We start from the raw sequence: 21,639 nt of genomic DNA, 5'->3' as shown, positions 1-21,639 counted from the left end.
TCTGGGCTTAGGACATGGTCTGCACCTGTTCCCAGTAACTTTACGGGCACTGAGCATGGCCCGCACCTGCGCTCAGCACGGTTATTTGCAGTACTCAGTGGGCCCCGGGTATGTCAGGTGATCGCACCATTTGCCATATACCCCTCTCTGGCACTGTGACGGCGTGAAAGGTTGGAAGGCGAGCCTGGCCTTAGAGGAAACGCTGCACCTATTAGAACCAGCATCCCATGAGACATGTAACGTTTGCCTCTTAAACTGGTTAAAATGAACAGATTCCACCATTATCTAAAACAGCAGCTCTCCAGAAACATTTCATTGATGTTTGTCTGCCCCCGAGTTCTTTTATTTCATGAGGCCCACCTATGCTGTTTCTGGGTCCTGCCAGGGCTAGAGTCGTGGTGCCAGCCAGGCCTGAAGTCAGGCGTGGGGAAGGAGAATATAAGAGGGAAAATCAGCCACTTTCGCGAGGAGACCTGCAGCTTAAGGGATGTGACTCACCCCTCTGGTCTCAGACATAGCACATTCCAGCGGTGACTCACAGAGCTCCCGCTGCTTCAGTGGAAAGAACAGGACGGAGAAGGGTGGGGAGGAGAACCCGGCCTCCCCAGAGCTTGGCTGGTGCAGAGCTCGCAGCCCCCGACCGCGGAGGGGGAGCGGGGTCGTGCCCTCCACGTTCAGATTTTAACCCTTCACCCATGTGTGTTATTACAGGCTAGATTGGAAGTGTTGGGTCGTGCTTCCAGCCTCCAGGGTGAGCTTACTGGCCTCTGTCGGCACAACGCAACACAACGGGCCAAGATTAGCTGCTCTTTGAAGCAGGGCAACGCTGCAATATAGTTGCTATGCTGTCTTGCGTCAAAAAGGGAGAGAGAACACATTTGCTTAATCTATTAATGTATGGTGTATCTCCCCTCCCTCCGCTCTGACGCCCTTTTAGCAGTCATGCACCAACACACACACCCTTGCACTATAGTGCAAAAGGGTGAGAGTTCTTTGAATGGGGATTTGGGGGGGTGCCCGACCAGCGGGAGGCTCGCACCCCCCCCCCCCCCCCCCCCCCGGGGAAGTTTGGTGCACCAGGGGAGGGGGGGTAGGAAGCTTGACACCCGGGGCTCGCCGTAGCTGGCGTTTTTGGTCTGGTCGGGCTGGTTAGGTTTTTTGGGCTTCTTTTGGGCTGGCTAGGTATTTAACCGGCCATTTTGTGTCACTGCACACTGTTTGTGGTGCAGTGACACAGCAGCCAGGGTCTTAGGCAGTTTTTGTGGTCGTTTTAGTGGTGATAGCGGGATTGCGAGGCGGTTTGTTGGCTTTACGTGACTTCCTGGGCGAGTGCAGAGGCGGTAGCTGGGGAGTGCGGTGAGCGTGTCGTGCGCTTCGGCTGACGAGTGTTTTGCGGCGTGATGGCGGAGGGCGATGATCCACGCGTGGCCGAGGCTCTGCGGCTGCTGTGTGAGGCGGGCCTAATGGACATATTGCGGCCCGTCCTCAAGGTAAGGCCACAGCGGCGCGCTGCCGATGGCGCCGCTGCGGCTGTGGCGGCCTGTGATCCGCCGCGGTCGCGGCTGCGGCCGGCTCAGCGGGGCGGGAGGGGGGGCGGAGGAGCGAGGGGCGGTGGACGGCGCACCGAGGCAGCGCCGCGTGGCAAGGCAAAAGGTGGCACCAAGCGGACGGGGCGGAAAGGGAGGAAACAGGCCCTGGAATTTGTTGAGGAGGTGGGGGGGGGGGTCGGGGGCGGCCCGCGAGGCAGTGGTGGAGCAGGGGTGCAGGGGGAGGGGGGATGATGGAAGGGCCCAAGTAGAGTTGCAGGGGGAGGGTGGGGGCAGTGGAGGGGGAGGGCGGGGGGCAGAGGGTGGAGAGGGGCCCGAGGTGGTGGGGGGAGGCGGTGCAGTGGGTGAAGGGGGGCCGAGGCGCGTGGAGCGCGGGGGCAGTTGGAGGGGGGGAAGGGGGGCTGGGGGGGCCGTGTACCCTCTACTGATTGAAGAAACTGATGTGGAGGAGGAAGTGGGGGGGCAGACACGGAACTGGACTGGAGTTCGTCTTCAGCGGAGGAGGGGGGGCGTGGGGGGCAAGGGCGGGTTGCCGTCGCCGGGGCGGTGGGGGAGGGGTGGGGGAAGGGGCCAGGCAGAGGGTCGTGGCAGTCCTGAGGCACTGGGGGGGGGTGCACGGAGGAGGCGGTGCAACGGGCGGGAGGGGTGAGTCAGGGATGGGGGGATGGGTCGGTGGTGGTAGTGGAGGGGTGGCGGGGGAAAGTGAGGGGGCGGGGGGAAGTGGCGGGCAGAGGGTGCTTTTCGGTGAAGGGGTGGGGAGCGGGGGTGCGGCATGGGGGGGTATGGGGTTGTGGGCGTGGGGGAGGTGCGGGCCGAGTTGAGGATACGGGGGGTGGGGTGGGCCAGGGGGTTGGAACGGGGAGGGGGGTTGGGACCTGGGGGGCGGAGGGATCCCATCGCGGCGCGGGGGTCATTCGGCAGGTTGGGGGAGGGGAGCCGCTATGGGGTGGGGGAGTGGGGGAGGGGGTGGCGCGTGGGGGGGTGACAGGAGTGGTTTTTACCCTGGCATGCTGAACTCCACCTTTTTTCCTTGGCAGGAGCTGTTTGCGAGGCGCTCGGGGGAGCAGCATGCGGCTCCGACTCACCGAGTGGATGGGCCGGCTCTGTTTGGTGCGGGCGGCCGAGCTCCAGCGAGGGACCTACATTAAGACCACGGCGAATGGAGGCGGAATGCGTCTCCGCCGGCCCCTCCCCAAAGGGTCTTTACGGCCGCCGGGGGTAGGGGAGCGAGGATGGATGTGAATATTTCTGATCTGAATGCGAGTGCGGAGGATGGGAGGGCGAGGGTGGACTTGATGGACTTGATGCGGGTGTGTCGGGAAAGAGCGGGTTTGAGCCGGCTGGAACCCCGAGTGGGGGGCCGGGGTGGTGTGGAACCGGCTGTTGGAGTCGGAGGAAGAAGGAGAGCTTCGGGAGGACGGGGGGCTTGTAATGTTGTTGACAGTGTATTACAGGTGCCAGCAAGGCAAGAAGCGCCAAGGGTGACGGCCCCCTCAGCTCCACTGGTTAGGCGGCCGGATCCAGCAAGGACGCCGACCTTGACGCCAGGTAAGACAGATGAAGGTGCGGGGGGTGGCAAGCGGTGTTGTGTGCAGGTTTCAGTGGTAACGGGGGGCGACGGGGAGGACGGGTGGCGGCTGGTGCGGGGAAGGTACGTGCAGGACGCGGGCGTTGGCACGGACAGAGCGGCGCAGGGCGGGGAGGGGCCGAGCGCGGGCGGCAGGTCAGCGGCGGCAGGCGAGAAAGAGACGGCGGGGGGGGGAAGGAGAGTTGTGTGGTTCCAGTGCGGAAATTACCGTACATGGGGCTGACCAAGCCGCTGGGGGCCCACCTTTCGGCAACGACAAAGGAAAAGATCTCGAAAGGGGAATACGTTGACATCCTGAAACTTCTGCACAGGGAGTTGACGTCCAAGGAAGGGTCAAAGGAGGAAGAGCAAGAGTTAGCTAGGCGCCCAAAGGTTCCCCTGACACTAGACAACTGGTCAGCGGCTTTCCTCATTTATGCGAGCGTGTATTGCGAGAAGTTCCCGGACCGGTGCGTCGCGCTGTTCAAATACATGGATGTAGTACGGAGGGCACAGGTGACCTACGGCGGGTACGCGTGGTCCCACTACGATGAGGAATTCCGGGCGCGCATGGCGGCGGACCCGGAAGCGCAATGGGGGAGCTGGATTCGGATTTGTACCAGCAAACGATGGGAGGGGCCAAGTTTGGCCGCACCATTTAAACAGCGAGCGGTTTGCCGCTGGTGTCGCCCCCCTTTGCGGCCCGCCCCACCCGTGGGGGGGTGGGTCAGGGAGACTCTGGCAGCCAGGCTGCAGTCGGGGCCTGCTGGGACTTCAATAGAGGAGCCTGCGGGAGGGCGGCATGCCGATTCCGGCACAAGTGCTCGTCGTGCGGACGGAGGCATCCAGTGCTGCATTGCTGGGGGCCCGGGAGCCCGCCAGGGCAGCAGCCCGTGCAGGGAGGGACCCCAGCCAGAGAGGGACCGGGCGGGGGACGGGGAGGGGGCAGAGGTGGGGGGAGCCGGGGCCCTGGGCAAAGGCTCGTACGCCGGTTAGGATCGAGCGGATGGAGCCCTGGTTGGCGGCGTATCCGCGGGCGGAGGATACTGCAGTGTTGCGTTGGGGTTTCCGGGAGGGTTTCAGGCTGGGGTACGAGGGCCCCCGGATTGCTCGCTGGGCGGACAATCTGAAGTCAGTGAACGCGCACAAGGGCATTGTGCGCGAGAAGCTCTTCAAAGAGGTCAGGGAAGGTAGAATGGCGGGCCCTTTCACGGCACCGCCGTTGCCGGGCTTAATCATTTCCCCCATCGGGGTGGTGCCCAAGAAGGAGGAGGGGCAGTTCCGACTGATACAGCACTTGTCTTGGCCGGAGGGGGAGTCGGTCAATGCCTACATTGCGGCGGATTTGGCGTAGGTGACCTACTCGTCGGTGGACGTGGCACGGAGGCTCGCCGCGGCGGTGGGTCGGGGCGCACTGATGGCGAAATGTGATATCAAGTCGGCTTTCCGACTCCTTCCGGTGCACCCGGCGGATCACCAGTTGCTGGGGATCCAGTTCCAAGGTCTCATCTTTGTGGATAAGGCGCTGCCTATGGGGTGCTCCATTTCATGCGCGCTGTTTGAGCGTTTCAGCTCATTCCTACAGTGGGTTTTTTCCAGGCGCACAGGCTCGGAGTCAGTGACGCACTATCTGGATTACTTTTTCCTGGTGGGGCGGCCCGGTGCGGAGGACTGTCAGTGGCAGCTGGATGGTTTGGCCAGGTTGGTGGGGGACTTTGGGGTTCCCCTGGCGCCAGAGAAGACGTGCGGTCCCAGTACAGTGTTGTCCTTTCACGGTATCGAGCTCGACTCGGTCGTCATGGAAGCACGCCTACCGGAAGACAAGAGGTCTGCAATGCTGGTTTTGGTGGATGGAATGTTGGCAAGGAGGAAAGTGACGGTCCGGGAGGTGCAGGTGCTGTTGGGCCATTTGAATTTTGCCTGCCGCGTGGTGCGGGCGGGCCGAACGTTCTGCCGGCGTTTGGGTTTGGCGTTGTCCGGGTTGTCTTTGCCTCATCACCATGTGCGCCTTTCTGCGGGAATGAAGGAGGATCTGCGCATGTGGCGGGCGTTCTTGGAACGGTTCAATGGTGTACCTATGGCGACGGCGGAGGACTGGGAGTGGGACGTCACCATGTACTCGGTTGCGGCGGGCGGCGGCGTATTCGGTCTGTATTGGGAAGGAAAATGGTGCGCAGAGCAGTGGCCGGAGCATTGGCAGGCGGGAGGGAGGAGCATTGCGTTCTTGGAGTTGTTCCCGTTGGTGGTGGCAGTCACGGTGTGGGCAGGGGCGTTGGCGCACAAGCGCGTGTTGTTTCGAGTGGACAACATGGCTGTCGTGCAGGTGGTGAACAGGCAGTCGGCCCGGGACCCGCAGGTGCTGAAATTGATGAGGGTGTTTGTGTTGCGCTGCTTGGAGAATGACATACTGTTTCAGGCGCGCCACGTCCCGGGTGTGGACAATGACATTGCCGATGCTTTGTCTCGTTCACAGTGGGAGAGGTTCCATGGGCTTGCCACGACAGCGGAGGAAGTCAGGACGCCAGTGCCGGAGGACCTGTGGTCGGTGGGCGAGGCCGGGTCTTTCAGTTGGTGAAGGCATCGGTAGCGGTGTCTACGTGGAAGGCTTACGAGCTAGCTTGGGAGGAATTCCTGCAGTCAGGTGCGGTGAGGCAAGGGGACCGATGGCGGCGCGAAGAGCAGGTGGTAAGGTTCATGCTGGCGCTCATGGATAGAGGTCTGTCGCGGGTGTCGATTGCGGGCAAGTTGTCGGCGGTGGTGTTTATGGGCAAGATGTGGTGGGGGTACCCCCCGTCGGCGGGAGAACTGGGGACCCGCTTGCTGGAGGGGTGGGCGAGAGAAAAGGGTGCGAAGGTGCGGCTGCGCCATCCCATCACGGTGGAATTGCTGGAAGGAGTAATTGGCGCGCTCCCGGGGGTGTGCAGGGATGAAGGCGAGGTGGTACGGTTTTCTACCTTGATGTCCTGGTTTTTCTTTGGGGCTTTTCGAGTGTCGGAGTTGCTGGGCGCGAAGGGGAGGCGGGGGGTGTTGTGGGGGATGTGGAGGTGCGAGCTCAGGAGGTGGTGGTGCGTTTGCGGCGCTCGAAGACGGACCAGCGGGGGGTCGGGACCTGGGTGGTACTGGGACCGGGCGGACGGGAGGGGGTGTGCCCGGCGGCGTGGGGTAGGAGGTTGATGGCAGGCAGTGACGAGAAGGAGGGGGAGGTTTTTGGACGGGGTGAGGGTGATGGAGTGACGGCGTCTCAGGCTTTGTGAGTTCTGCGGCGCGCCCTGCGGTATATGGGTGAGGACCCTATGGCTTTCGGGACACATTCCTTTTGGATCGGGGCAGCGACAGAGGCAGCACGGAGGGGTTGGGGTAAGGAAGAGATACAGAGGCTGGGTAGGTGGAAGTCGGATTGTTACCGGACGTACGTGCGGTTGAGGGAGGTGGAGGGGTTGTTGTTGTAACAGTGTTGCCCGATTCTGATATGTGTGTCTTTACAGGTGCTGTGGCGGGGCCGGAAGTGGCTGTTCTGAATGTATATATTGTGGGACATTCGTTCATCAAGAGGGCAGAACAGGCGGAGTGGGACAGGCATCGGACACTCAATTTGGGATTGGATGCGGGTTGTACTGTTGTCATTGGAGGGGAAAAGGGGGTAGGTGTTGGCATGAGTTATTGCCCTTGTTGAACACGGTGGTGAGAGGGGGAGTGTGCCCGGATGTGGTGGTGATTCATCTGGGCGAGAACGATTTGGTGCAGTGCAAGGGGTTGGCGCTGCTCAAGCAGATGAAGAGGGACCTGAGGGAAATTAAGAAGCAATGGGCGGGCTGCCATATTATCTGGTCGGAGTTTATTCCCAGGCGGGTGTGGAGGGGAGCGGAGCGGAGCGCCCAGGAGCCATAGACAGGGCACGGAGGAAGATCAATCGGGAGATGCGGGAATTCTGTGCCAAGGAGGGGGTGGGGAGGATGAAGCACCCGGAGTTGAGCTATGGCGCAATATATTTTTTCCAGGAGGATGGGGTTCACCTGTCCAGGTATGGCATGGAGCTGTACATAATCCAGCTGAAGGAGGCGTTGGATGGGGCTTTGGGGGTGCTCAGGTATCCCAGGAGTCAGGAGTCCTGGGGGGGGGGGGGGTCAAAACTCGTAAGCGACTTTCGAGTGGCGCTTTCCTAAGGAGATAGGGTGGTTTTGCGGGAGGCCTGGGACTGTATGGTAGACGGGGGTGAGGTCATGGAGGTCACTGTGGCATTCAGTAGAGGGGTAGGTTGCTGAGCGGATGTGTTGTATTACAGTTGCAATGTTGGGGTTAACCTTTAGGGGTGGGGGTGCGGGGTTGTCAGGCAGTTGTTATTTAGTGAGCAGTAGTTTTGTTCGGCACAGGCCAGGTGGGACATTGTTATAGGTGCACCTGATTCCAATAAAACGGCCTTTTTCACACAATTTGGTTGTCCGTGTCAGTGCTCCCCCCCCCTCTTCCAGTAGTAAAACTCTGCTGTCTGGGTTTTCCACTTTATAGGTGTGTTTTATAACGCAGTGCACATGCAAAGTTGGCAAAGCAAGGAAAAAGGAACAGTGTGGTTTCTTCGCTAAGGCAGAGGATCGTCACCACTCTGCTGAAAAGGAAAAACAAAATCATAATAAATTATCATTATTATCATTTTATTTACCCTATTGCAGTCAGTGATTCAGTGGGGCAAGGCAGGGCTTTGCCAGAGCAGGGGAGAAGTGGTTTGCACTCCCTAAGTGTGCATGAACAGTTTGGCCGGTCCTCTTGGGCCAACCAAACAGTTCATGCTCACTTTCCATGTTCCTACCAGGCTGCATTACACAGCCTGGTCAGGAACATGCACAAGCTGCCTGTTCCAGTCTGAGCGCCAATCCACGGTGCACAGACCAATCACAACGCTGAATTGCAGCGATGTGATTGTTCAGGGGAGCCTGTGTGCCCGGGTGCTTCCTACTGCCGACTGGGACAGGAACTCCACACTTTTTATCACTCCCTGGGAGACAATCTCCCCTTCATCGAGCAACTAATGGAAATCATCTCTGGCAATGTCGACCCAGCCATGTCCCAAATCTTCATGTTTGATTTCAACCTTCACTGTTCAAACCCCAATGACCAGGCGGTAACCTGCCTCAAATCATTCTTAAATAATCAAGAACTGACACTGCACTGTGACCAACCTACTCATAATAAAGGAGAAACTCTAGACCACATTATCTTAAAAAGGTTGAGGAAATATAAATTTTATGGTCAAGATGTGTTCCCTAGCGCGTACCCCACCGTCTCCATGTACGAGTTAAAGTGCATGTAACTTCCCTCCTGTACCAGCTATGAAGACGCAAATACATTTGCGTCCAACGTCAACATGTCCTCTTTCAGACCCATCCTGAATGGGTTGAATGGTCCGTTCCTAAGTATGCTATGCCAACGTCTTTTTGTAGTGTACTTCTACGTTTTTCAGCTCTAGCTGAGTAGGCCCTGAATTTCTGCCACCGAGCCTCTTTCCTGGCTTCTGACTCCAAGGGCCTCTGCCCAGGCTGCCTCTGTACCCGTGAACTCTGACTTACTTTCAGCGCGGCCCCTCGCGCTCAGCTTAGCCTGCTGCCTGCCAAGATTGACTATAACCTTCGAGTTATCTGTTCCGCTCCCCGAAAATACATTCCTGCCTGCTAGCTTCAGTAAACATTCCCCTCAGCTGCAGAGCCAAAGGGCCGGCCTGTCTCTATGCAATTAATTCAAGTAATTCATAGCCCTTGTTGCCATGCTCCCATGGAAGGCCCATGCCCCCACGCTTCTCATACAGACACTCAGGCGCTTATACACGCACTCACAGTCAGTATAGAATAGCTTCTGCCCTAGAGACCTTTCCGCCCAGATAGCTTAGTTCCTAAACACCAGATATCAGATATGATAGAAGCACAAGTTGATCTGACATGCCAGACTTCTGTCTCTTTCCGTCAGTGTAAATGTCAAGTCCCCTGCACCCTCCAGCTTCACGTCAATCACACGTCATGTAGCTGCGCGCGCATCCAAGCTTCCGATTTCTGCTGACATTGCAACATTTCTGTTAGTGCCACCCCTTTTGTGACACCTACCTGTGACGTTTCTAGCACACACCTCTAGTTCACGCCTTCTGATTACGTACTTGTAACACGTGTATACTGTTATCTTGTTTTCTCTCAGCTGTTACGCCCATTATAAACTGTTTCTTATGACATGAATTAAATATATAAGCTATGTAATGTAATAAAAGAGCGCTCTATCCCTTCTGACACCCCTGTGGTGGTCAGAACATGATATCCTGGTCTAGACCATTCCTTTTTGAGGAATAAAACCCCTAAGAACTCTAACACCACGGACTCTGTTTTCTTTCTTTCCGATTGAGTTATTATTGATTAAGTACTTACCTGCATAGAAATTAAGAGAGTAAATTAATTATTTACGTCATTTTGGCGCCCGAATAGGGACTCCTCCCCCACCTCACGCGCCGGTTGGTGCATTTGCAAGCTGTGTCCCCTGCCATCAGTTAGATGGAAACTACGCGTACCGGCAGGATTTCCTGCATCTCCCTCTGACCCACGGAGGTGACGAAGACTGCGATCAGTACCCAGACGAGGCGGTGAGGAGTGCGGAGGATCCCGACCAGAGCCTAGCCGAAAGAAGCAAGGTCCGAGGTGTCGAGAGGCCCACCAGGTTTCCGAAATTTTCCGAAGTTTTCCGAAGTTTTCCGAAGTGTCGAGTCGAGTCCAGTCGAGTTTTCCGAGGCCTTCTGTTTTCCGTGCTTCCCGGTGAGTACCATTGCTGGGACGTATCTAGACGGGTTTGGGTACACAAGTCCGGTCTGCACTGTTTTTAGGCAGTGTATCTGTACTGTTTAGCAGTATATCTAGTATTCTGAATTTCTGAATTTCTGCACTGTTACAGCAGTGTATCTGTACTGTCTAGCAGTACATCCAGTATAGGGGGTAGTCATCTATGTCTCAAATGTCTTTTCATGTGATTAATGTCGTGGTATGAATGTGAATGTGACCGTTTTTAATGTGAATTATTGTGTCTCTTGTACAATTAGCTATACCCAGTATTAAGTAAACTAAGGATTGAGCATTCAGTACTAAGTAAGCAAAATGCCGTTTTTCAACAAGTTAAAGCAGATAGGAACTAGGAAAGGGATACTAGAGGAAGAAATTCCTATCCCCCCTAGGGACACTCCCGGTAACTTTATGTACCATAAACATGGCATAGACGCCATATTGTATCTAGACTTATGGACTGACTATACTAAACACCTAGACGAAAGACACAGATGGCCCGTTAACGGAACATGGGATGCCGAGTGCATCATGAAGGTAGAGGAAGCACTATGGAAAAAGAAAGCCAGACAATCTCAGAAAGACGCCATAGAATTTTGGCGTAAGGAATCACATAAACGTGCTGAAAGAGCACTCCGTAGAGAAGACAGACTTAAAGAATCAGAGAAAGCACAAGAAAATGAACTAGTTACCGAGGGGATCCGAGTAAAAACTGAACAGATAGACCGCGCACAACATAATCTTGTAAACTGTATATATCTTGTGGCCGAGGGTACACCTGAGGCCCTATCAGAAATACCGAAAAACTTACCGCCACCATTAGTTCCAACTAAAGTAATGCATAAGACTACTAAAGATATATTCCTAAATTCTTATCTAGAGGATGTAGCACCGGCTTACACCAATCTGCCTGTTCGCACCTTGCCTACTGACGGGGACGGGGGCACCCCGCCCCCAGATCATGTTCCGCCAGTACCGCGACAGACCTCCCCCGTTCCGCCAGCCCCGCCACTTCCCGCACCCAAAATTGACCTACCGAAACAACGTTTACCTGATCTAACTAAACGACAAATTCAAGTTCAGATACCGACTCCACAGGGAGATAATGCACAAGCCTCCGCTTCAGGAGGTGCGACCGCGGGTCCTCGGACCCCGCCATTGACACACAGATTAAATCTCAGGGATATGCAGAGTCCTCTCACGTTCAGGTCACCCCGCTTTGACGCATTTAAAGAAAACATTTCAGTTTGCAGATACGATCCAGTACCCGGAAAAGACGACCTAATGATATTGGCATCGCTACGGTTAAGATCTGCTACTGATATCTTGCTATGTTATGTAGGTATGAAGGATCGTCTAGATAGAATATATGAGTTTGTTCAGACAGGGAAAGACCCTGACAGTATTAAGGAGGCCATGGAGAAACAGAAAGTTGACATTCAAGCACAGATACTACGTTTTTTCATAAACTGTCTGATAAGAGAACGAGATAGGCCTGGAACAGATCAGAGTGAATTAGATGCATTGAACAAGTGGGGTCAAAATATAGCTGAAGGAAAACATGATAAGGGGACCTGCATAGCCACTATGTATAGGAAAATTAGGAAAGCAGTGCTAGCAGTACACCAAAAAGAGAAAGAAAAAGCTTCCGAGGAGGAGGAAGAAGAACTTGAAGAACCAGAAAGAGCTGCAGATACTATAGCATATGTAGGTAAGGGAAATTACCTTAGGAAAGGCATCCGTCCAGAAAGCAAGAGAGTTTTTTTCTCTGCCTTGACAAACCCGAATTCTGCTGAGCATCAGTTCCAGGAAACTGATAAAAGGCTTCGAGATCGAGTAGGGTACCACGTGCTCAATTCTATGGATGAACAAGAACTAGCCCGATCAGCCGTATCATGGGCCGAAAATCCAGACATATATAATGATGACACAGTAGCGCAGACATTTCTGAACCTCTCCCCAGACGAGCAGAAATTAGCAGGTGTATACATGATTCAGCACCTCCTCATCAAATACAGAAAACATCATTCTGATCCAGGTCCCTTACACGAAACACTAGAAGCACTACTCATGGATAGATGGAGAGGCTTAAGTACCAAGTTAATACAAATAATTCTAGAACAACGACACAAATATAACACTTTTGTAAGCTCCGAATATGTTCCCGCCCCGCCTCCAGAAAGGAAAATGTACCACATGCAATGCGGGGGTGGCATTGAAAGTCAGAACCCCTTACGGGAAGTACACCCTGTTATGGGTACGGATCACCTTTTGAAACGTGTATATGTACACACGCCTCTGACCAAGTTAGAACTGTTAGAAATGAAGAAACTAGTACCATGTCATGATAAAGACCCCGCAGGTTTTCACAGAGAGCTTAAAGACATGTTACTGATGGGGGATTACACATATGATGATATCATGAAAATGTTAAAAGTACTGTTGCCCACGGGCATCTACGAGAAACTAAAAGAAAAGGAATGGGAGGTGGGAGACACAAAGATTGCATGGGCAGAAATAGAAGATGAAGAAAGTAAACGGGTCCCAGGGGTAGGCCTTGGGGACAAAATTAAAGCATTACCAGGTTTGATAGTACAGGTCCTGCCAAGATTATTGACAACTAGAAAGGAAGATTGGGACGCCATCTCGTCCTGTAAACAGAAACATGATGAAGATACTAGTGACTTCTATTCAAGATTCGAGAAATGTTTCATTATTAATAGTGGCCTCAAACCAAGTAGCGAGTCATATCCGCATCTTTTTGTATCAAAACTAGTCGAGAATTCCCTACCATTAGTTAAAAACCGAGTGTACAAAGTTGAAAGTACTTGGCAGGCAAATACGCCATCCCAGATGTTACAGATGCTCCAATATCATCAGAACAGAATTAGGGAAGAACAAGACCAGGAACAAAAACGCATGAAAGACACGAAGATGAAAATGCTAGTAGCTCAGACGGTCCCAGCCGACGGTCAGAGAAAGGGTGGGACCCAGACAAGTCACACTACAGCTCCCGTTAAAGGGACATGTAATTACTGTAAGCAGCCAGGTCACTACGTACATGAATGCCCAGTCCTGAAACATAATATAGCGACAGGTAAAACTAAAGAAAGACCGCATCCGCCTAGACAAGACCATAACCAGCATCAGTCTTCACAGAATACACAGAATACACAGCCTATGCATGCTTCTTCACCTCCAGCACAGACAGTAGCGGTACCACAGCCACAGCCCATTGCCGCGTCTCAGCAAGTTTCACAGCAGATGTACCAGTATGCCCAGTCCGCATATCCAGATTATCCCCGATATACATGAAACAGCCTAGAGAGGGAAGGTGGCTTGCCTCTTATTGAAATTCCTGTAGATCAAGACGGTCCTTATGTACACAGTCACGTATTGGGAAAAGACAGAAAGTTTTTAATTGACACAGGGGCAAGTCGCACTACGATCAGCCATGATGAAGTCCCAGGGGCACCCCTCTCAGGCTCACAGAATGTTTCCCTGGGTTTTTCAGGACAGCCTATTGTAAATGAGGTATCAGAACCAGTCCCTCTGGCTGTGGGTCCATTATCACGTGTCACAGACTTGTTACTTACAAAATCATGTCCGGAAAATCTGTTAGGAATTAAAACATTGAAGGCTCTAGGAGCTATAATATGCTGTTCCCCGGAGGGAGTTAGGCTCTTTCTACGGGATTTCAAGGGTCATTATGTTTTGCGAGAATTCGATGTCAGATTGAAAAATGTGCCAGATTACTTGTGGGCAAAAGGCCCAACTGATGTAGGTTGCATGCATATCACCCCATACCGCGTTACACTCAAGGCAGGTGCTGTTTTACCGAGAATCAGACAATACAAGTTACCACCCGATGCTGTAGTGGCTTTACTGAAAATCATTGAAGAGCTCATTACCCAAGGAGTGGTCGTAGAGACCGACTCCAATGTCTGTAATTCACCGATCATTCCGATTCTTAAACGTACTGATCCCAATGCACCGCCAGTATATCGGCTGGTGATTGATCTTCGAGAACTAAACAAATGCATTATTCCACAGTACCCTGTGGTTCCCGACATCTCATCCCTATTGACTGCTATTGATTCAGAAGCGACGTTCTTTACTGTAATTGATCTCAAGAACGCCTTCTTCAGCGTGCCTATTGATCCAGAGAGCCAATATCTCTTCGGATTCAGTTTAAATGGACGCAGCTTCAAATTTTCACGCGCACCTCAAGGATTCACAGAAAGCCCCAGCATCTACAGTCAAGCACTGAAAAGACAACTAGATTGTATTCAAATGCCAGTTAACACCGCTTTACTGCAATACGTCGATGATCTACTGATCACAGCACGAAGTGAGCCCGAATGTGAACAAGCATCACTAACAGTTTTGCATTTTCTGGCCGACAAGGGACACAAGGTGTCTCCTTCGAAGCTACAATTCTGTGTTCAGCAAGTTGTGTACTTGGGTCACTTGCTGTCCAAAGTGGGGAGACAGCTCACTCCTGATCGCATTCAGTTAATTGTAAATATGCCACAACCCCAGACACAAAAGGAAGTGCGGGCCTTCATAGGCCTCACCTCATACTGCAGACAATGGATTCCTCAATATGCATTTCTAGCTAAACCACTCATCCAGTTAACGACACAGGAGGCAGCGACTTCGACTGCCCTCCCTTGGACTCAGGAACACACACAAGCTTTTGAAGAATTAAAGAAAGCCTTATGCCAAGCGCCAGTTTTAGCGACACCATGTTACAGTAAACCGTTTACACTGTTTGTTACAGAACGTGATGGTACAGCATTGTCTGTCCTCACTCAAGATCAAGCAGGTTCACATAAGCCTTGCGCTTATTTCTCAAGTACATTGGATTCAGTAGCCCAGGCACTCCCTGCGTGCTTGAAGTCAGTAGCAGCAACAGCACTAGCCATCAGACAGAGCGATTCAATTGTGTTAGGCCATCAATTAACAGTACAAGTTCCACACTCTGTAGAGGTTCTGTTAAACAGAACCCAGACTCAGCACTTGACTATAGCACGACTGACAGGTTATGAATTAACGCTATTCCAGCCACACATAGAAATCAGGCGCTGCAGTATTCTGAACCCCGCAACACTGTTACCTACAATTATGACAGATCCAGCCCCGCATGATTGTATAGAAATCATTAATGCAGTAACAAAGCCCAGACGAGATTTAACAGATGTTCCACTGACAAATCCAGACCTGACACTTTATGTGGACGGTTCATGCATGAGAACAAGTACAGGAGAATTAGTGGCCGCATATGCAGTGACCACTGAAAATGAAGTTAAAGAAACATATCGTATTGACACATTGTCCGCTCAAGCAGCAGAGCTCATCGCTCTGACCCGAGCTTGTATACTAGCCAAGAACAGAAATGTCAACATATACACTGATTCCCGTTATGCTTTCGGAGTCGTACACGACTTCGGCATGTTATGGCAAGAAAGAGGTTTTTTGACCTCCCATGGTGCCAAAATACAACACGGTCCCCTCATTCAAGCCCTGCTAGAAGCAATACATTTGCCCTCGGGCATATCAGTCATGAAGTGTAAAGCACATACTAAGGTCACAGATTCTGTTTCCCAGGGTAACGACCTGGCAGACCAGACAGCAAAACATACAGCACTGACTCACACCCAGACAACTGATGTGACAAAGACAATAGTACCGACAAAGTGTATGGCAGTCAAGGATCCCGCTCTAGATGTAATTGATATTCAGGCACATGCTACCCCAGAAGAAATAAAGAGATGGATTGAACTAGGAGGGATCCAGACAGATCAAGGTTGGATGACGAAGGGAAAATCTACATGGTTTCTCCCTGACTCTATGGTTCAAGTCATGATTAATACAGCACGTAGCCCAGCACATCTAGGAGAGAAAGCGATGTTAGACAGTTTACAAAATCTCTGGAGCAATAAACACTTACGAGCAGCCGCAAAACAGAAAGTGCGTACTTGCATGATCTGTTGTCAGTTCAATCCAGGTAAAAGCGTCCCTGTAGAGCAAGGTGGATTTCATCCTCCCGATCACCCTTTTGAAGTCCTCCAAATGGATTATATCCAGATGGACCGTTGTCGAGGATTCAAGTATGTCCTTGTAGTTGTTTGTGCTCTGTCCCGCTGGACCGAAGCATACCCAGTCTCAGACTATACTGCTCCGACCACTGCCAAGCAGTTGGTTCGTGAATTCTTCCCACGATACGGTTTGCCTCGTGTCGTGTACTCAGATAACGGACAGCCATTCTCGTCCGAGCTAATGAAACAAGTTTCTTTACTGTTAGGATACCAGTGGAAGTTTCATTGTGTCCGACATCCTGAAGCCGCAGGCCTTGTAGAAAGGCATAACCAGACGCTAAAAATACGCCTTGCAAAGATATGTCAGGAGAAAGGGGTCGACTGGATAGTCGCCCTGCCAGTGGCACTATTCTACATGAGGATGGTCGCCCACTCGAGATCAGGGCTATCCCCGTACGAAGTGGTTTTTGGCAGACCACCGAATATGTGGGGGACGCCCATTCCGAAAAAGATCACTGATGTTGATTGTAACATGTTGACAGATTACCTTGCCTCCTTGATGTCTGCACTCCAATCATGTCGTTCACAGGTTGCCGCAGCCTTCCCTGACAACACTGATGTAAAGCCGCACGAGGTCCGTCCTGGGGACCTGGTACTGGTGCGGAATTTCGACAGGAAGAGTCCGCTGGAGCCCCGCTGGAAATCCCCGAAGACCGTCCTTCTCACCACGAGGACCGCCGTGAAGATCGAAGGGAGAAAGGGGTGGGTCCACACGAGTCATGTGAAAAAATTTTGTGAACTGAAACCTGATCGAGACTCGTCCACCCCCACCAAAGACTGTGTTGAGCCAAAAGACTTTACAGTATCCGAACGAGAAAAAACTCCCCAAGAGGAGTACAGGTCGAAACTCCGATCTAGCAAGTCAGACAGTTTAATTGTTTAAGTCCTCCCCTAGGTGAATCGGTTAAATAGTTTCTGACATGTATCCCCTAGATCGAGATAGAGAGAGAGAGAGACAAGTTAAGAAAAGTGCATATTGTAAATCACTCCGTAGTCACTGTATAGTGACACTATTAATCATGTTTATTCTAAGTATTTTAGTTATTGTTGCTAGCACTCTGCTACCTATCTACTGGCCTATTTTCAAGCGTGAACAATCTGTTTACAATGTCTCTGCTGAACATTCTTTTAGTGAGTTACCTGCACACGAACTCTCTTACAGACTTGCGCTGCGCAACAATACATTCATTAGTATGTTACACCATTCCCATCAGACTAACAATGCTACAGACTGCTGGATATGTGGCCGACTCCCTCCCTACCAGAATTACAAGGGAGCTCTGCCCCTTTTTCCGTACCCGTTCACTCACAATGGCTCCTGTGGTGCATGGTTTAAAATAATCAATTCCTTAGATCCTGATGTTGCTGTTTTCGATGGGGGCTGGGTTTGGGGAAACTTGAACTTAGTCCTGCTCGACGTCTGTTACCCTGATAAGGAGGGACTCCCCACTCGAATAGGAACTGATCTAGAAAATGAAGTATATGGATTAGGTAACTACACAATTAGCCTTATGATCCTTACTGTTGAATCCGAAGCTGCACCAGTCCTGCCCCATATGCTAGTATTACCAGTCACTGGTGAATTATGTGTCCGAAAGAAAGGGTCAGTACACTTAGGTCATAGTAAATGCACTACTGTGGTCGAATTCAGTGATCATGGTAAATCGTCCTTCAAAGCTATCAATCACTCCTATTTTGTTTGTGGTCATACCGCATACATACGCTTGCCTCCAGATTGGGATGGTACCTGTTATATTGCATTCCTTCTGCCACCTGTTTTTCTAGCTCCCCCTGATTACCATAGAAATACAAATCTAGTAAAGAATAGACCCAGAAGAGATATCCCACTTGTCGACTACACAGAAACGGCATGGGAACAGTACACCGATTTTAATAAGGGATTCTTTTTCTTTTTAGGCCCCGTCCAAAACAGTAAATTAATACGTAGATTAACTAGAACACTTGAAGTTGTAGTACATGAAACTGCCTCCGCCTTAGGTAACTTAACAGAGGAGCAATCTGCTATGCGGGTTGTTGTCCTTCAAAATCGTCTTGTTATTGATGTCATCTTGGCAGATAGAGGTGGAGCCTGTAAGGTCATCGGGTCAAGTTGCTGCGTTTTCATCCCACAAAACGCGCCATCTGTCTATCAAGCTATTACCCGTCTGCATAAAATTGCAAATCAGATACATCAGAATCCAGGCACCTGGACTTGGTCCGGTTGGTTCTGGACAACGTTAACTGCTTGGGGATGGAAGATCCTATCCTTCCTAGGTTTTGGCCTTGTCATAGTATTCAGCTGCTGCCTGTGCCTACAGTGTGGGCCGGCGATATGTGGACTGTGTGCCACATCGTGCATTGAACATTCCAGTTTCCTCTCAAACCGTCAAAGAAAGAAAGATGAGCAAATGATGCTGCAAGAACAAACTGATCAATTTATGATGATTAATATATCATGAAGGGTCCGTAGGGAACAAGGAGGGAATGAGGAAATATAAATTTTATGGTCAAGATGTGTTCCCTAGCGCGTACCCCACCGTCTCCATGTACGAGTTAAAGTGCATGTAACTTCCCTCCTGTACCAGCTATGAAGACGCAAATACATTTGCGTCCAACGTCAACATGTCCTCTTTCAGACCCATCCTGAATGGGTTGAATGGTCCGTTCCTAAGTATGCTATGCCAACGTCTTTTTGTAGTGTACTTCTACGTTTTTCAGCTCTAGCTGAGTAGGCCCTGAATTTCTGCCACCGAGCCTCTTTCCTGGCTTCTGACTCCAAGGGCCTCTGCCCAGGCTGCCTCTGTACCCGTGAACTCTGACTTACTTTCAGCGCGGCCCCTCGCGCTCAGCTTAGCCTGCTGCCTGCCAAGATTGACTATAACCTTCGAGTTATCTGTTCCGCTCCCCGAAAATACATTCCTGCCTGCTAGCTTCAGTAAACATTCCCCTCAGCTGCAGAGCCAAAGGGCCGGCCTGTCTCTATGCAATTAATTCAAGTAATTCATAGCCCTTGTTGCCATGCTCCCATGGAAGGCCCATGCCCCCACGCTTCTCATACAGACACTCAGGCGCTTATACACGCACTCACAGTCAGTATAGAATAGCTTCTGCCCTAGAGACCTTTCCGCCCAGATAGCTTAGTTCCTAAACACCAGATATCAGATATGATAGAAGCACAAGTTGATCTGACATGCCAGACTTCTGTCTCTTTCCGTCAGTGTAAATGTCAAGTCCCCTGCACCCTCCAGCTTCACGTCAATCACACGTCATGTAGCTGCGCGCGCATCCAAGCTTCCGATTTCTGCTGACATTGCAACATTTCTGTTAGTGCCACCCCTTTTGTGACACCTACCTGTGACGTTTCTAGCACACACCTCTAGTTCACGCCTTCTGATTACGTACTTGTAACACGTGTATACTGTTATCTTGTTTTCTCTCAGCTGTTACGCCCATTATAAACTGTTTCTTATGACATGAATTAAGTATATAAGCTATGTAATGTAATAAAAGAGCGCTCTATCCCTTCTGACACCCCTGTGGTGGTCAGAACATGATATCCTGGTCTAGACCATTCCTTTTTGAGGAATAAAACCCCTAAGAACTCTAACACCACGGACTCTGTTTTCTTTCTTTCCGATTGAGTTATTATTGATTAAGTACTTACCTGCATAGAAATTAAGAGAGTAAATTAATTATTTACGTCAAGGTATACCATCACTTTGGATTCCATTACCCCTTGCGATTGGTCCGACCAACCCTTGCATCCTCATTTATATTAACAGAGAGGTGTCGATGAGGAAGGGTCAACCAATGAAATCAAAGATCTGGAAAATGGGCCTCAGATCAATAAACTCAGATGAACTGGCAGTCCACTGTAAATCAGCCCTTTCCTCCCAAGTTGACTTGGTTGAGGTTCAGTTACTCACCAACGCCTACAACTTGAACATCTCCAACATCATGGATGACATTGCACCACTCCAACAAAAAAATGCCTCAACAAAAATAGCCAAACCATGGTACAACGACATTCTTAACACGGAACGCCGCAGCCTCAGGGCAGCTGAACGTACCTGTAAATCCAATCTTCCTTGGACTAACTAAAACTCCTTAGAGAGACTAGGAGCTTCTAGAACTAACAAATCAAGAGCGCTAAAGCTGATTTTCAGACACCAACTCGATCAAGCTGCTCACCGCCCCAAGAAACTTTTCGAACTGGTCAAACAGCATTCAGTGGTAGGTCCAAAACATTCAGACTCTGGAGGCAGCCCACCCTCATGCGAAAAACTTGCTGCTTTCTTCACAGAGAAATCAAGACTCATCACCATTGAGCTCGCCTCTAAGAAGGCTCTCCTGCCACCCTCTGATCTGCACCACCCTTTTACCCCTTAGAAAAGTACAAATCTATCAGCCTGGACACTAAGAACAATGCATCATGGGGCCTCTTTACCCAATGTAATGAAAAGACATCAAGAAGATTTTCAGAAGATCAACCTCTCTAACCACTTCAGTGACCCATTGCCCCCTGCCATCTTCAAAGAAATCAAATATGTTCTCATCTCCACCTGGACAAGGATTGTAAGCGCTTCTCTATCACAAGGCACGACCCCTAACTGTCTAAAGGCAGCTCAGGTGTCACCTATTCTAAAAAAAACAATGCAGATAAAGCTGACCTCAATAATTTCTGCCCTTTCTCCAACATCCCCACCCTAGCCAAACTCCTAGAAAAATGCGTATAATCCAAACTTTGTGCTCACATAGAGAACTTCCAACTCCTAGAACAGCATCAATCTGGTTTTAGGAAGGGGCACAGTACTGAATCGCTCTCATGCACGTTATGGATGACATTTTGAAAATGCTTGCCCATAATGATTCCTGCCTCTTAATCCTCCTTGACCTTTCCTCCGCATTCGACACGGTTAATCATGACAACCTCCTAGCCATTCTGAAGAACAGGATGGGCTTCTCGGGTTGGGTGTTACAATGGTTCTCATCCTTCCTCTACCACAGATCACAAAGAGTCATGGCAAACCACTACCTCTCCAAGCCCTCTCCAGTACTCATGGGTGTCCCCCAAGGGTCAGCCCTTTCTCCTATCCTCTTCAACCTCTTCTTGGAACCATTAGCAAATTCACTAAATTTCAGGAACCTTCTGTTTCATATGTATGCGGACGATACACAACCTTACTTGAAAATCTCGCTCGACACTACCCTAATAACTGAGAACCATCTCCTGCTCAACACCTCCAAAACTGAATTCCTTCCAATCTCTCCTCTGAACCACACCCCGAGCCAGACCTGTCGCTGAACCACCTCACTGCTTTCAACTGTACCCCTCTCATCATACACCACTACCAAATCTCCAGGTATCACCCTGGACAAGCACCTGGATATGAAATATCACATCAGCAATGTGTGTAAGGGAGCTAATCTTTTGATGAGGACACTTAGAAATATCAAACCATTCCTTCCACAATCTGACTTCAAGCAGGTGGTACAAGCGCTTGTCTTGCCAAGACTAGACTATGGCAGCCCTGCGCTCTGTGGCCTTCCCAAATACACCCTGGCCCCACTAAGGGCATCACTGAATGTCACAGCTAGACTGGTTACAGGCACCAAATGAA

Source organism: Lissotriton vulgaris, chromosome 7, assembly GCF_964263255.1.
Source record: "Lissotriton vulgaris chromosome 7, aLisVul1.2, whole genome shotgun sequence".
In the NCBI taxonomy this organism is placed as follows: domain Eukaryota; kingdom Metazoa; phylum Chordata; class Amphibia; order Caudata; family Salamandridae; genus Lissotriton; species Lissotriton vulgaris.
This window is presented reverse-complemented; position numbering follows the sequence as displayed.